General features: G+C 44.9%; 1 protein-coding gene across 5 annotated transcripts in view; it reads left to right on the top strand.

The window, feature by feature from the left end:
* The first annotated feature begins 2481 nt into the window (after positions 1–2481).
* Positions 2482–14535, top strand: part of Jakmip3 (Janus kinase and microtubule interacting protein 3) — a 149374-nt gene continuing 137320 nt past the window's right edge. Inside the window, exon 1 of one of the 5 annotated variants that reach the window (XR_015440569.1) lies at positions 2482–2645. The gene's annotated coding sequence lies outside the window, so the exon portion shown is untranslated. Of the gene's footprint in view, positions 2646–2673; positions 2756–14535 lie in introns of those variants that run through there. The other 4 variants (XR_015440566.1, XR_015440563.1, XR_015440552.1 and 1 more) reach the window with 4 other exon arrangements.

The raw sequence follows: 14535 nt of genomic DNA, 5'->3' as shown, positions 1-14535 counted from the left end.
GCCTGTAAGGGGATAATTAAGGTTAAGTGAGATCATAAGGGTGGGCCCCTCATCCAATAAGACTGGTGACCTTATGAGAAAAGGAAGAGACATAAGGGATGCACATACAGAGGAAAGACCACAAGAAGACTCAGGAAAAGGTGGGGTTATGGTTTAGATCTAAAATGTTCCCCAAAAGTCTCATGTATGGAAGATGATTGGATCACAAGGCCTCTATACTCATCAGCAGACACATCCATTGAAGAGTTCAGTAGCTGAATGTGCTGTTGGGAGGTGGGGCCTGTTGAAGGTGGATCAGATGCGGGCCTGAGCCAGAAGTCTGCATTCTTGTCCCTGGCTCCTCCCTTCTCCCTCTGCTTCCTGGCTTCTGTGGGATGAGCAGCTGTCCTCCACCATGCCCTCCCAACCACCCCCTTTCTGCCTTGGAGCCAGCTGACGGTGACCTGAATCCTCTAAAAATCATGAGTTGAAATAAACCGCTCCTCCTTTAAGTTGTGGGTGTTGGTTATTTTATCCTAGCCACAGGACAGTGCTTAATACAAGTGGTCATCTGCAAACCTAGGAAAGAGGCCTCAGGGAAAATCAACCCTGCCAGCACCTTGATCTTGGACTTCTAGCTCCAGAACTATAAGACTCTAACTGTTTGAGCTACTTAATGAAAGAGTATTCTCAAGTATATCCTAAACATTCAAATAAGTTTCATGAGAGCTCACCCTCTGAGTACACCTACCTCTCTGGTACTCCCTGTCCCTCCACCTGTAGTTTTGGTTTCATGGGGAATTCCTTAAAGCAAGCTGAATGTAGAGAGCTGAGTGTATAGATGATTTTGTGTGCTAGGCTGGGTTGGGCTGGAAGAGGTCTGATAGCCTCACAGCCGTACTCAAATTGGCCCTAGAGGACATCGGGGCAAGGGAAATCCATCAAGAAGGCCAAGCTTCAAGCAGTATATCTGATTATCCTTTAATTTACTTGGAAGGCAAGTTGGCTAGGATGTGGGGCTCTGGAAAGACATGTGGGTGGTCAGGGCTTTTGGAATGGACCCACTCAGATATGAGACTCTTCGTGTGAACACTCACCAAATACTCCTACTGCACAGAAAACACTCACAGTAGGAGATAAGGTGACCTATTCTGGAGAGGATACCCAACTCTTCTCAGTTATGCCAATGTGTCACAAAATAGTCCCAGAAGAAGTGGCCATGGGGCAAGGATGGATCACAAATGGGCACAACAACCTTAAACTTCCCTTCTCTTCTCTGCCAAGGCTGATCTGGCTACTGTCACTGCTGAGTACTCAGTCTATCCATAACCAAGACCAGCAAGAGGCCTGGGACATGGTGTTACAACGCAGGGGACCAGCCAGCCATCTGGTGGCAAACTGATTATATCAGACTCCTCATTAGAATAGGCTCTTCCTTATTCTGGGTTTAGTTTTTCCTTCTTTGTCCACTGAACTTCCACCAGTTACACCACCTGGAGACTTAGTGAATGTGGCTTGATCATTTTTATACTATCCCATCCACAACTGCTTCTCACCAAAAAACCCCAAAGAAGTGAGATATGGGCTGATGTCCATGGGATTTACAAGCCTTATGATATATCTGCTATCACAGCAGTCTGGAATGGCCTGTTTTAAACACTCCATGGATCAAAGTTTGGGAGATCAGCCCCTTGCAAGGTTGACGTTCTGTGCTGCCAGATGCTCTCTTCTCCAACAACCAGAAAGTGGCTCTGGTTTTCCTGTGGCCAGAATGCATAGATCTAGGAGGAAGTAGGAGAGGCAGCCCTCATCATTATGCCTAATAATAATCCACTTGCAAAAAACATTTGTTTTGCCCAGAACTTTAGGCTGTGCTGATTTATAAGCTTGGTACCCAGAGAAGGTGCATTCTGCTAATGAAAACAGTATTTACTCTTCCTATATGTGAGGCTTATTCATATCTATTCCCTCCAGCAACGCTTTAAGAAGTAAATATCTGTATTTTTCTACTTGACAGGTGAAGACCCAGAAAGAGCGCACCTAGAAGTGAGAAGGATGGAATTGTGGATTTGAATCTGAAATGACATGACTTGTTCGCTACTACCCTGCAGGAAGCAGTTCTCTACCAGCAGCGCTGCGGAAGCCAGCGTTTGGAGATGGGAAGCCAAGAGTTAATGACTGGAACACACACGTGCAACTTGGTGCTTCTCGCGGCTGCTCATACCCAGCATGAAATGAGAGTAAATTTTGCCTGGATAAGTACCTCGTAAACCCGTGGCCCTTGGTGGGGAGCACCGCTCTGTTAAACCTGGCTGGCTTTCGCCTCCTGCCCTCCCTCTGCAGACTTCTCTGCAGCAGCCACGGTTATTTTCAGGAGCATCGCTTCTGATTTTAATACATTGCAAACCTGCTCCTTAATAAGACGAACAATCTGGGGAAATCAGGAGGCGGGTGTCGCTGAGCCCGCGCACTGGGCGGGAGCGGCCCGACAGCGGGAGGGCCGGGGAGGGCCGGGGAGGGCCGGGGAGGGCCGGGTTTCGGGGCGCCCGCCCGCGGTGACGCGCGCCCCTCGCCCGCCGCAGCGCCACTGCAATGGCTGAGCGGGGCCGTCGGACGCCGCCGCCTCGGAGCCCACGCTGGCCGGAGCCTGCTCGCGGGGAGCCTCGGTGAGCAGCAGCCCGCGGTCCTCTGGGGCCCCGCGCGACCAGCAGCCGGGCCCGGGCAGGTACACGTGCGCGCCCGACCCGGGCCTCTGCGCTACCCGGCGCCTGGCACGGTGCGTCTGGGGCCCGCGGACACCCTGCATGGCGGGCAGCAGGCCTGGGGTAGCAGAGGCGGCAGGGGCGGCGGGGGCGGCGGGGCCCATTGGTCTCCGCCCGCGGCCGGGTTAGCGTCCCGTAGGTCGAGGGTCCTGTGGCTGGGGCGCCCCTGCCCGGGACGGTGATCCTTTTGGTCTCTCCGCACGACCTCTGCGAGTCGCTGGCCATTTATTTCCACTGCACTTGTCTCCCGGTTTGTTCCCGAGCTGGGGCGGCACCGCGCGCAGGCCGCGGGGACGCAGCGCTGGGTGGGGCCGCGCAGGTGCTGGGCACTGCAGGGCAGCGACGCGCCTTTCGGCATTTCCACTGTGCCTCTGTCAGGGAGGTGCCGCCGGGGGATTTTAAATATATATATATATATATACATATAATTTTAAATTTCACTTATTTTGGGTTTCCGGAGATGGATGCTTAGCTGTCGAATGTTGAAAATATCACAAAATAAAGGGTTTGATTTGGCTCAAGAGTCGGTGAGGACGCTCTGGCCTGGACAGTTTTCCTAGAAAAAACCTTCTGCATATCCCTTTGACCTTGCTTTTTGCGAGTCGCAGTTGGTGTCTTTAACAATAATCTGCTTTGCATCTTAAGCTTCGATTCAGTATTTTCTTCATGCTGCCATGAAATGCATTAAAGCCTCCTTTTTGCGTGCTGTCTCCAAATACAAGAAACAAGGGTGGTGACTTGCAGACCTGAACATTTACTTGCAGGACAGCAGGACGTCAGAAATGTCTTCTCTGTCTTGTCAGGCAGAGAGGGAGCCAGGGGGCTGTTGGGTGCTGGAGGAACCTTCCTCCACCCTGCGGGAGGTGGACAGGAGGAGAAGGCATTGGGCAGCATATCTGTCAGGTCTCAGGATTGAAAGCAGGGAAGACAAGAGCTTCCTAGTGCCTCTCCCTGAGTGTTGATTTGTGGCCTTGAATCAACTCTCCCTCTGGCAACTTCCTGCAGTATTCTAATTAATGGCAAGTAGAGCTCCATATACCTTCTTGTAAATTCAGCATCTAGGAGCAGCAGTTTCCTTTTAGGACAGTTTCCAGGAAACGTCAACAGAATGCCATCAAGCAGGTTGACATCAAACACAGTGGTGTGCCGTCAGGAGGAAGAAGCATGGCCAGGTCTAGGTCCATCTGTGCTTTCGTGCTTGCAGCCTCAGTGTCCACTTTCCCAGGGCTGCCTGGGCTGGGCACTGCCCTGTGGCTGGGAAAAACAACCGAACCCACTAGCATGGAGTTGGTTGGGGTTTCTCATCCTCCAAAGGAGCCAGCATGCAGGGTTTAAGCTGGTGACAGTTAGCAGTTCACAGACAGCAAGTCCCAGGTTCTGGGCTTTGAGTACCAAAATATTCATTTGTGATATTTGCCAATTTGAGGAGATTTCAACAAATGGCATAAAAACAAAAAATTGTTATTCTAAGAAAAGAAAACATGAGAAAGAGGAAATATTGTTGATTAAGTTGCTCCATGCCAGGCACTGTTCTGATTCTCTTACCAGTATTCGGGAGGGTAGGGATGGACTGTAGGCTCCAGAGAGATTGGATGGGCTGGGAAGAGCTGCAAAGATGGGTAGCGATGGTGCCCTTCTTGTGCAGTTTAGGCTATGTTCTCCAGAGCTTGCACATTGGTAAGGGAAGAAATGTGTCACCTGGAATCAGTTAGAAGTGAGGAGGAAACCTGGAGAGTGGAGAAACGCCTGTCCCAAGCCTCCAAATCAGCATCAGGACTGGTGTCTCTTAGGCATAATCTAGGGTCACCTCTGCTGGGACCTGGATCCTACACAAAGATGCACCCACTCTGCCCACCCTGCTTCCTTGGGTCTTGACCTGACCCCCCAGAGCCAGCTCAGCCATGCCATTTACTGCCAAGCACTAGGACCCTTTCTTCCGTGGCTCCTGGACAACCAGCCTGTAACCAGCCACAAAGCTGTGTGTGGTCCTCTGCCTGCCAGGACTTCCTGCTGAAGGTTACCTGCTGGTGGCTGACTGACTTGCCCCCAGAAGAGGCTCAAGACAGCAGCAGCTCTGTGCACTGTGAGTGGTGACCTCGCCAAGGTCACCCCACTCCCTATCTGTGGGCTGTCAGTAGAGATCTCCAGGTGTGGCCCTCCATTTCTGGTCTCCTCTCTTGGCTTCCAGCTAGTGCCACCAAGAAGGAGGAGGAAGATCAAACAACCAAGAAGATTGTATATCAGTGTGGCACTCACAGGGCCCCACACCCTAAAGCTGGGGGTCCTGTGTACAAGCTGTGCTGTGTGAAGTGCTCAGTGCTCCCCAAGTCTTTGCCATTACACTAAGCAAGCACTTGGGCCTCTCGCAACCTTGGGCTTTTTTCTCCGATTAAAAGGGAAATTCTAAAATTTTAGAAAAGCACAATCAAGATAATCAATACTACCCATAACTGACACCTGCTCAGGTAACTCCTGCTACTCTTTAGGTGCTGCAGGGGATGAATTGTGTGCCTCCCTGCAGAGTCATATGTTGAGGCCTTGGCCCTCATGGATGGCATTTGGAGGTGGGGCCTTTGGGAAGTGATAAGTTAAATGAGGTCAGGAGGATGGATAAGAAGAGACTCTAGAGAAGAGCCTCTTTACCACAGGACACGGTTCACGGGGGCCACATGCTAGCCAGGAAGGCGCTCTCCAGCTCCTACCATGCTGGCCCCCTGGACCTCATCACTGTCCAGGGGCTGCTCAGTTACTCCCTTCCTCGGTGCCTGTACCACTTTCTGGCTGACTTCAGTCCTTCGCCATTACTGGGCTTTGGCCGAAGTCAGGTGGTATCCTTCTCACCGAAACATCTGCCCGGAGCTTTTTCTTCTTTTCTTTCTTTTTCTTTTGTCTTATTGTGGTAGTTAAGAACATTTACCAGGACATTTATCCTCCTGATAAATTTTAAGTTTATAATACTTTCAGTGTGACTTATAGTCAATTGTTGACTATAGGTACAAGGTCATGCAGCAGATATCTGGAGCTTACTCATCTTAGTGAAAACTTTGTGCCTGTTTGTTGCACTGCTGTTTCTCCTCTCCTAGCTCTTACTGCCCCCTATTCCAGCTTTATTAATTTGTAATTTGACTATTTTAGAGTGGAATTATGCAGTTCTTGTCTTTCTGCCTTATTATTTCATTTTGTATCATCTCCTTAAGGTTTACCCATGTTGTTGTAAATAGCAGATGCCCCTTCTTTTTCAAGGTTGAATAGTGTTCTGTTGCACAGTCCTATAATTTCTTGGTCCATTGTATCTTTAAGGGCTTTCCTGTGGGTCACTCAAAGGTCTGTGCAGGAAATTGAGAGGTGGGCTGGAAAGGGAGGGATGCTGGGGGGTGGTGTATGGATGGCAGTAGGAAGGGACAAGAGGAAGGCTGGCCTATGAGGAGACAATGAGCAATGGGCTTGCCCTGTCCTGTGCACAGAATATGTGGGAGTCATACAGGATATTGGGGTCACTGTGTGCCAGGCATTGCAGACCTGGATGTGAGCACTCATGGCCCAAGTCATTACCTCCTCTGGCTGTTGAGAACCTGGGAAGACTCAGCTGGGGCACAGCCTACACTGGGCCAGGCTGGGCCAGCAAGGCTGATGGCACCTGCTCTGTCCTGTACACCCTGTGGTCTCACTCCATGGTCAGCCATGGTTAGGAACAGATGGAACTTAATAGGAGCTGCTAAGTAGCTGGGTGGGGGAGAGGAGGGCATGGCTGAGCTGCCACAGTGGGTCGCACTGGCCATGGCTGGTGCAAAATTATAGTACAGGAGCCTAAGGTCAGTTTCTTGTTACAGGTTACAGTCCCTATTCAAATGTCACTAGTTTCCCATCACTATCCTCATTTCTGTCCCAGAATCCCACCTGGAACCCACATTGCACACTGCATTTAGTGGTTGATTCTCCAACTTTCTATGACACTTGCTCAGTCTTTCCTTGTCTCGCACGGCCTTGATAATTGTTGAAGATCACTCGCGGTTATTTTGTGGAATGGTCTTCGGTTTGAGTGAATCCCATGTCTTCCCTCCTGGTGGGAAAGAGGCTGTGCATGTTTGGTGACAAAATCTTGGTGGGGTTGCTGTGTCTTCTGCACACTGCATTGTGACATTGACCTGACGGCCTGCATCATCAGGTCGTGTGTGAGGGTTTCTCCTCTGTGAAGTGGCTTCCTTTTCAGAAGTGTCTGTTCACATCTTTCCATTTATGGTTGATGAATATCTCAGAGAGGTACGTGGAGACCCTTCAAATCCTGTTTCTTGGATTTCTGCCCCTTACTTTGGTATTGCTGTGCTTCTCATGCCTAACAGTCATCATGGTGGCATCGCCTATCCTATCACTGGCCTTCAGTTTCCTTCTTTTACATTTATTAATTGGAATTCTACTGTTAGGAAAGGCTCACTTACTAATTTGGTTATTTGTATCAGCAGACAACATGAATAATTTCTTTATTCCATGGATCAAAATCCATTAATAGGGCTGGGGATGTAGCTCAGTGGCTCCACGCCTGGCTGGCAAGCGTTAGGTTCCGAGTTCAATCCCCGGTATCGAAAAAAAGATCCAATAATAATAGTATTTACTTTGTTACCCAAATGGCACTGGATTGGGCTTTCAGACCTCCAGGGTGGCTCCTATGTTCTTTGTAAGCCCCTGTCCTAATCATCATCATCATCATCATCATTGTCATCATCATCATAGCACTTCCTTACTTTCTGGAACCATAGGACATTCTGGGCTTGACTGTCTCTAAAGTCTATGGTTCTTGCTTTCTCTCATTGAGGACTGATTGACTGATTGATTGATTGATTTTTGGCAGTCCTGGGAATTGAACCCAGGTCTTCATACCAAGATATATCCCCAGTTCTTTTTCTTTTCTTTTTTTTTTTTGGAAACTGGGTCTCACAATGTAGTTCAAGCTGACATTGGACCCACTATTTGGCTCAGGCTGGCCTCAAACTCATGGCAGTCCTCCTGCCTCAACCTCCCTGGTGCTTGGATTACAGGTATTTGCCACAACACCTGTCTTCCCAGTTCTTTTTTATTTTGAGACAAGGTCTTGTTAAGCCGCTAATTTGAATAAGCTGGGCTCAAACATGTGCTCCTCCTGCCTCAGCCCCCCAGAGTGCTGGGATCACAGGTGTGTGCCACCATGTCTCATTTTTAAAATGTTGTCTGATGTTGTCTGATGCTTGACTACTACTTTTGACTCCATGTTAATTGATCTTTTTGCCTGGAGGCCTTAAGGATTTTATCATTAGCTTTGACATCTCATAGTTTTGCTAGGTATGTGTCAGAGTTGATGGTCTGGATTTGTTTTTCTCAATGTCTGATGAGCCTTTTGAAATGTGTAAATTTGGGTTTTTCTTTTCTATATATACATGGAAATCTTTCCTGGTGATAGTTTTAAATATTTGCTCTGATCCGTTGTTTTGTTTTCTTCTTTGGAAACTCTGAAAATCCGAGCATTATCCCATCCATATCTGTCTTCCCTTTCTTTCTGGCTCCTTTAAACTTTTTCTTTAATGTCATTTTTTTTTCTTAGTTTTTTACCCCTCTTGCACATTCTTTGGTGACTCATTAAATTTTCATTTGAATGTATTCTGCCTTGAGTGTTTTATTAGCTTCTCATTTCTGAGATAATTTTGCTTTTCTTCTTTTTTTTTTCAGTAAATTGCTTTTCCCACATTTTGTGTTAATTTTAGCTTTTTTTTTTTTTTGATACTGGGATCAAACTCAGGTTCTTGTGCTTGCAAGGCAGGTGGCGGAACCAGTGAGCTAAATCCCCGGCCCCAATTTTAGCTTTTGAGCCTCTAATGCAAGGTGGTTCTCCTGCCCTCCAATGTTGTTAGAGCTCTGTGCGGAGTTTCTTCTGCTTCATGGTTATTTTATTAATGTATTTATTTTTGAGGCCAAAATTTTTTTGAAGCAAAACATTTATTGATACATTTTAGATATACATAATGACAACACTCATCATGGGGAAATTGCACCTGTACCTAATATATCCTGCCTCTTCTTTTTCCCATTACCTCCTCCCCTTCTTCCATTTTCATTTTTTTCTTGTCCTTTCCTTCCTTTCCCCCTTTCCCTCCCTTGTTCCCCTTCCCATCTGAACATTTTCTTCCCATTTCCAATTATACATTTTAGTCCTTATTTCCACTTTTAGTTTCTCACACCAGAGAAACAATGTGGTATTTAAACATGTGTGTCTGGTTTATTTCACTTAGGAGTATGGTCTCAAGGAGCATTCATTTAGTTATAAGTGTCTCAAGCTCATTCCTCTTTATGGCAGACTCCATTGTATTAAAAAAAACCCACACATCTTCTTTATCTGTTCATCAGTTGATGGGCATTTAGGCTATTTTCAAGATTTAGCTATTAAAAATTGTGTTGCTATAAATATGGGTGCATGTATCACTGTGGTATGATGCTTTTAAATCTTTTTTTTTTTTTTGCGGTACGGGGATCAAACTCAGGACCTTGCGCTTGCAAGGCCTGGTGCCACTGAGCTAAATCCCTGGCCCAATTTTTTCGGGAAGATACCAAGAAGGGGAATAGCTGGGTCAAATGGAACTTCTAGTTTTAGTTTTTTTGAGGAATCGCCACACTAATTTCCACAGTAGTTACACCAGTCTACACTCCTACCAACAGTGGAGAAGGGTTCCTTTTTTCCCAAAGACCCTCCAGTATTTGTTATTGGTTGATTTCTTGATAGCAGCCATTCTTTCTGGAATGAGATGGAATTTCAGCATTGTTTTAATTTGCATCTCTCAAATGACCAGTGATGTTGAACATTTTTTCATATATTTATTTGCTGCTTCTCCTTCTTTATCTGAGAAGTATCTATTCATTTCAGATGCCCATTTTTGGATTGGGTCTTTAAATTTGGAAGATGTCACTGGGGATTTAGCTCAGTGGCACCGTGCCTGCCTTGCAAGCTCAAGGTCCTGAGTTCAATCCCCGGTTAAAAAAAAAAAAAATTGGGAGATGTGATTTTTTTTTTTTTAGTTCTTTATAAATTCTAGATACTAGTCCTTTGTCTGAGAAACAGCTGGCAAAAATTTTTTCCCGCATTGTGGGTTGTCCCTTCACTCTGTTGGTAGTTTCTCTTGCTGTGCAGAAGCTTCTTCTTTTTTTTTTTTTTTTTTGTACTGGGGATCGAATTCGGGTCCTTGCACTTGCGCAGCAGGTGGCAAAACGACTGAGCTAAATCCCCGGCCCCCAGAAGCTTTTTAATAAGATGAGACCCCAGTTGTTGATTCTTTGTGATATTTTCTGTGCAGTTTGGGTTTTGTTCATAAAGCCTTTGCCTACACCAATGTCTTTGAGAGTCCTACCTATTCCATCTTCCAGCAGATTTAGTGTTTCTGTTTTAATATTTAGATATTTGATCCATTTAAATTGTAGTTTAGGGCATATTGAAAGACCTCAGTCCAGTTTCAATCTTTGGCTTGTGTTTTTCCAGGACCATTTATTAAAGAGGCTGTCTGTCTTTCAGTGAAGGTGTTTGGCTCCTTTGTCCAAGATAAGGTAGCTGAGTGTGTTTGGAGTTGTTTCTGCATCTTTTAATTTGTTCCATTGACCCTCAGCTCTGTTTTGTTGTTGTTGTTTGTTTGTTTGTTTTCAGTATGGGGGATCAAACTCAGGACCTTGTGCTTGTGAGGCAGGTGCAGCACCACTGAGCTAAATCCCTGGCCCAGTACTATACTGTTTTTAATCACAGTAGCTTTGTAGTATAGTTTCAAGTCAGGGACTGTGATGGCCCCTGCCTTGCCTTTGTTGCCCAGAATTGTTTTTGCTATTCTAGGTCTCTTCTGGTTCCAAATGAATTTTTGGATTGTTTTTTCTAGTTCTGTGAGATATGCTGTTGGAATTTTGATTGAAATTGTATTAAATCTGTATAACAATTTTGGGAGTATGGCCATTTTCATTATATTATTTCTTCCTACCCAAGAACAAGGAGCATCTTTCCATTTTCTGATACCCTCCTCAATCTCTTTTCTGTAGTTTTGTACTGTAGTTTTCAATGTAGTTTTGCTTCCTTTGTTAGATTGATTCCTGGGTATTTTATTTTTTTGGGATGCTACTGTGAAAGGTGTGGTTGCCTTAATTTCTGTCTCCGTGAGTTTGTTACTCGTGTATAAGAAGGATATTGATTTTTGAGTGTTGACTTTGTATCCAGCTATGCTACTGAATTTGGTTATTAAATCTAGAAGTCTTTTGGTGGACCTTTTGGGGTCTTCTATGTAGGATATCATGACATCTGCAAATAATGATAATTTAACTTCTTCCTTTCTTATCCTTATTCCTTTTATTTCTTTCTCTTGTCTAATTGCTCTGGCTGTTTCCAGAACTACATTGAACAAGAGTGATGACAGTGGACATCCTTGTCTTGTTTAATTCTAGAGGGAAAGATTTCAGTTTTTGTCTCTTTAGTATGATGTTGGCTGTTGGTTTGTCACAGGTGGCTTTTATGTGATTGAGATAAAAACCATCTATTCTTTTTTGATTGATTTTTCATGGTCCTTTGCTATTTTTAAGATTTCTTTCTTTTCACGAGTGCTTACCACAATCCTGTCTTCTACATTTGCAATCTCAATCTTGGCAAACCAGAAAGAACAACTGATTAGAACAATTATGTTATCTTGGCTAAAGTAGTACAATCAGCAATAGCATCAAACACAGCCTAGAAAATAACAGAGTGTGGTAACTTTTAAGACATGGTGGTGTAACCGGTAATCCCAGCACTTGGGAGATTGAGGCAGGAGGATCAATGCAAGTTTGAGGCCAGCCTGGGCTACATAGCAAGTTGAAGGCCAATGTGCCATACACAGCGTGTGTGATCTTGTCTCAGAAAAATAAAAAATAAAAAAATAAACCAAAAACCAGAAAGTTAATTTTCCATCTTTAAATGTATAACTGTGGCTATATAATGAAATCTAAAACAAACTTAAAAATTATATACAGTAGGCCAGGGATTTATCTCAGTGGTGCTGCGCCTGCCTTGCAAGCGCAAGGTTCTGAGATTGATCCCTAGTACCAAAAAAAACCCATTGTATACCATAAATATGCCCTCAGTATGCAATTTTTCCCTCAGGGTAGAAAATTAAAAGGGGTTATGGGAAGAAATAGAGAAATAGAAGAAGAGGAAGAGATTAGAAGCAAGGCTGGAGGAAAAAGGAAGATTACATAAACTTTGGGGAACTGGTGAAGAAGACAAGAGGGAAAGAGATAAGGAAGAATTAAAAACCAGAACAGACTAGAACAATAATGACAACAAAAACTAGAAACAATGTTCACACATATAAAAGCAAGAACTAATAATCAAGAAAAAACCAAACAAAAACAAAAACAAGAAAAAATATCGACTTCAAGGTGTGTCTCTGCTGTCACTGGTAGACAAATTGGGCACACAGAGCCCAGATCTATGTTGATGAATCCCAAGAAGCCAGCTGTAGATTTATGGTGGCATAGTGGATAATCCCAGCAGGGCTGCACCTTTAGTTCTGAAGCTCAGGCGGGTTTCTGGCTCTGAGGATGGAACTCTATTTGTTCACCCTGCAACACTCCATGTGTCTCTGCTGGCTTTAACTCAGCTCCCTGGCAGCTTGAACTTGGCTCCTTGACCTCCTGCTGACTTGAACTGGGTTCTGCCTCACCCTGATGGAGACAGCCTGCAGCTGCTCTGAGTTCTGAGCTCAGTTGTCCCCTCTCCAAAATGGCTACTGACTAATTTCTCTCTCCTGGGGACATCTGAACCCTAATAACTCACCAGCCACTGCAGTCCACTGCATCCACTGCTCCGTTCCACTGGTACATTGCTCCATTCCACTGGTACTTTTCTCCATGGAGCCCTTTGGGGTTGCTACTAGTTACCATGTGTCTTCAGGTTTGAGCTGCCCTTCCCACGCAGTGAGTCAGGGTTCAGGGAAAAGAGCCACTTGTCTCCTGCTTCTCCTCCTCTTTCTCCTCCTCTTCCTCCTCTTCCTGCTTCTCCTTCTTCATTGAAGTCTCTCTCCTTGCTCTACTCTTGGATTTCAGTTCTTGCTTCAGATCCTTGCTCAGTCCCAGGAACCCACTTCCTTCCTTCTTCTCTTCCTCAAGTTGGTAAACTCCAGTGTTTGGACAGCAAATCTTGGAGAGGCTGTTTCTCTGCTGTTCACCACTCTGCCATCTTCCTGCATTCTTCACGGTTGTTTTTGGATGCATTTCTGCTCAGTTTTCTTGTGTGAAGTCTTGTTTTTTGCTTTTCTCCAGGGCTCTCCCATAGATTTGACTTTTCCTTTGCTCACATTTGTGATATTGGGTGTTCCGCAAGATTCCTGCTTAGTGGCATATGATTGTGTTGGGCTGGCACAGTCCAAACATTTTAGTGAGTTTTTTGCTTGTTTTGATGATGGGGCTTTATGAGTATTCTGATTTTGTCTTGCAAGGGCCTTATTTATTTATTTATTTATTCATTCTCTTCACTTGATTGCCAAGTAAAGTTTGTCCCTTCCCTTTTGCCTTTTTTCTCTTATCTGGGAGATGTTTTCAATTATACCTTTACTTTCTTTTTTCTTGGTACTGGGAATTGAACTCAGGTCCTTGCGCTTGCTTGTGCAGCAGGTGGCAAAACCACTGAGCTAAATCCCCAGCCCCATACCTCTACTTTCTATACTCTGAGTTTGTATCTTTATTGGCTCACTTACCCCTTCCTGTCTTTAACCATATATGTTAAAGCAGGATCTGGGCCTTCATGCTCTTGGAGACCCCTTCCTGCAGCTCCTGGTGTGAATTGCCCAGTGCCTTTTTAGTTTTCTCCCACTGAGACTGGCTCTCACCTTGCTGGCTGTTGTCAGTGCATCCTTCCTTGACTGCATCCTGCTGGGCTGTGGTTTTCCTGTCTGCTTTGGCTTGGCTTACCACAATGTCTTGAAACTGGGGTGGAGATCGTGATCCTGGGATTTGTTCCTATACTCACAGTTACACTGCAGTTGTATATTCTCTGTCTCCAAATAATGCCAAGGGTATAGTTTTGCAAGTCTGTTTGCATAGATTCTTAGTAGTAGGATTTCCAGAGCAAAAGGAAAACAACTGTGTAGTCTTGTTGTGTGGTGCCAGGAGTCCCTGTGAGTGTCATCTTATTACTGAGCACTCTTCCCTGCAGTACAAAGCCCGGCCAGCACACAGTTCGGTGAGACTTTTGGATATTTGCTACAGAGGGGAGACAGGGTAATTTCAATGTTGTTTTTACTGTGGAGTTATTTCGCTTCTCTCTTCTCAATTTTTAGGCATTCCTAATTATTAAGGAATTAGCTATTTACCTATATATAAGTTGAATATATTTTTCCCATTTTGTCTCTCATTATTTAACTTTTTTTTTTTAAACTACGTATTTGTTTTGTTTTTTCATGCAAAAGTATGTAAGCATTTGTCTTTTGATCAAGATTGACTTTGGAAAAAGAAAAAAGATAGACTTTTCCTACCAAGAGTTTACATCAAGTGGGGAACATTTATTTTTGAAGTGAATAGTGGTTAGTGACTTCTGAGTTCTGCACTTTGCAGAACCATCAAATTCCCTTAACCGCAAATGTATACAGTTTTATTGTCAGTTCAAAATAAGACTCCCCTTTCCCCCGCCACTTGATCTTGCACAGTTCCTTATGCTACCTGGCCTCGATGGGACTTGGCACCACATTGGTATTCTGGGGACCATGACTGTGGTAGCTTTAATTATTTTTATTTTATTTATTATTATTATTAATTCTTTTTATTTATTTAT

This window comes from Heterocephalus glaber, unplaced genomic scaffold (genome assembly GCF_053883595.1).
Source record: "Heterocephalus glaber isolate CG9 unplaced genomic scaffold, H.glaber_assembly_v1.0 deba00001497, whole genome shotgun sequence".
Classification (NCBI taxonomy): domain Eukaryota; kingdom Metazoa; phylum Chordata; class Mammalia; order Rodentia; family Bathyergidae; genus Heterocephalus; species Heterocephalus glaber.
The sequence above is the reverse complement of the archived record's forward strand: the minus strand, read 5'-3'. Positions and strand labels throughout refer to the sequence as shown.